Here is a 2,080-nt window from a genome sequence, read left to right on the forward strand (position 1 = left end):
ACCAAGAGGAACACCAAGTAGCCTGCTACACGGAGAGGACAGAGCCAGGCTGGAAACCCAGGTCTTGGGTCTCTGCTCTTTGCTGCCACAGGAAGAACACTCCATCCGTGTTTCCGAGCCTCCTAGAAACATGCCTCATGGAGAATCACAGAACCATGGCCATGCCAGGGGTTCAGGAAAGCGCTGTACACCTCTCCCTAGGCAGCACTCCATGCAGGGTGAGCCAGGCACCCAGCAGGCTAGAGTCCTGGCCAGGTGTTCACAGAGCAGCCACACTTGGTACAGACTTCTGGACATGCAGGAACCGCGGCCTCCCAAGAAGTCTTCACGGACACCCAGAAGATGAAGGTGCAGGTCAGGCTGGCTCTGAAGCCAACTGCTGACAAGCTCTGGGTGTCTTGGCTCGACTTCTAAGAAGATGCTTCCAGAGGCATTCAAGAGCTGGGATGCCAAGGTCAAGATGTGGGTGATGACGTCCATGCCTTCGTCACCACCATCCAGGGCCACCAGATCTTCGTAACTGCAGATCTCTGGAGCCAGCTGTTCCATGTCCTTGTGGAAGATGTAGGGAGGATAGCTGACCACCAAGCCCATGGGGCCCCAGGGCAAAAGGTGTGTGCAGCACCCCTCTGAGGTTATATCAAGATGGATGATCCAAATCCTGTCCCACAGCTGAAGCCTCTGAGCATTCTCCTGGGTCAGACTAACAGCAGCTTCTTCCTTATCCACAGCAATGACCTGACTCTTGGGGAAGCTGGCTCAGCAGGCTGAGAGCAATGGCTCCTGATCCACAGCCCACCTACAGAACGAGGGAGCCATCTTGGGCTTTCACTTCAGGGGGTCTCAGGGGCCACTTCCTCTGAAACCTATTCAACCAGTTCTTCTGTCTCAGGCCGAGGAATGAACACTGGGGGTACCATCTTCAGATTGAGCCCCTGAAAGTCCCACTCCCCAAGCATATACTGCACCGGCATCCTCTGTAATCTGGCTACATAGCTCCTGGATGCATTCCAATTGTTGAGGGGTCAGTGGCTTGGTCCAAAGTGCTGGTCTCAGGCTCTGAAATGTTTTGGCTCCAAGGACATGAGCCACAATGTACTCACTGGATTCCCGGGCCTCTACAATACCTCTTTCCTCAAAGACCCGTGTCCAGTGATTAACCAGCCCTGGGGGGCTCTCCTCCTTCCTCCGGGACCAGATAGAAGGGTCCAAATTGTTTGTCCCCAGAGCTTCATTCTTGGAGAAAGGTTTCCAAGCTCTCTCTTGTGCTATATCAGTCATTGAGATAAGGGCTGGCGGTGATCCGTGGGCTGGACTTGAAGAAAAATCAGTCATGGGTTCCAGTTCTCCATTGTTTTGTTTCTAAGATGTTGCTGTCACCCTGCTAGAGGGCACGCACGTTTGCCCTGCCCATATACTGGTTACCAGAAAACAGCCCCAGGATAGGCTCCCAGATGTGTGTGTATCTGGGTTTCAGTGATGTAAAATGAACAGTATTCTAAGGCTGAGTTAATAACCCCAGGATGGTTCTGAGTATGCAGTGGATGGCACGCTGTAAACTTATAACTGGATGCTGTAATTCATGGAAATTCATATCTCTGTTTCTATAAGGAAAAATATAAGGTGTAGCATACAGCTCCAAAGAATTTATAAAGAAATTGGTATCTCTCATCAGGGACAGGCTCAGTACATGTTGTGAAGCACTGGCCTGGCGGCTTTGTGCTGTGAGCATAGAATGATGGATGTGCTTCACAGCTCAAGCCCAGGTTAGACCTATAGGAATCCTCTGTGAGTACGTGGCCTTCAAGCCTAAGTGCCATGGTTTATTCTCCGATTGTGATGTAAGGACTTTCAACTGGGAACTGAAGCATTAGCGCCATAGAGTACTACATAGTGTTTCAAGAAGCTACGATGATTCTATCTTGGTTTTCTTATACTATGATCATACTTTTAAAAGTGAACTAAATAGAAGAGGAAGGGCTGGCATGCCCTGGGTTATGTTCATTTGGCATCAGTAATGATTGTTATTCCCTAATAGCAAGTAATCTTCTAATTAAGAGCCTCCTTGCAGAGGTGGTGT

The 2,080-nt window shown here is 49.9% G+C and overlaps 1 pseudogene; it reads right to left on the reverse strand.

Annotated features, from left to right (window-relative positions):
* Nucleotides 1-259: 259 nt before the first annotated feature.
* On the reverse strand, nt 260-1,235 carry LOC114635799 (annotated as a pseudogene).
* Between the last annotated feature and the right edge of the window lie 845 nt (nt 1,236-2,080).

The sequence above is a fragment of the Grammomys surdaster genome, unplaced genomic scaffold, assembly GCF_004785775.1.
Source record: "Grammomys surdaster isolate TR1022 unplaced genomic scaffold, NIH_TR_1.0 117930, whole genome shotgun sequence".
NCBI classification, from domain to species: Eukaryota; Metazoa; Chordata; class Mammalia; order Rodentia; family Muridae; genus Grammomys; species Grammomys surdaster.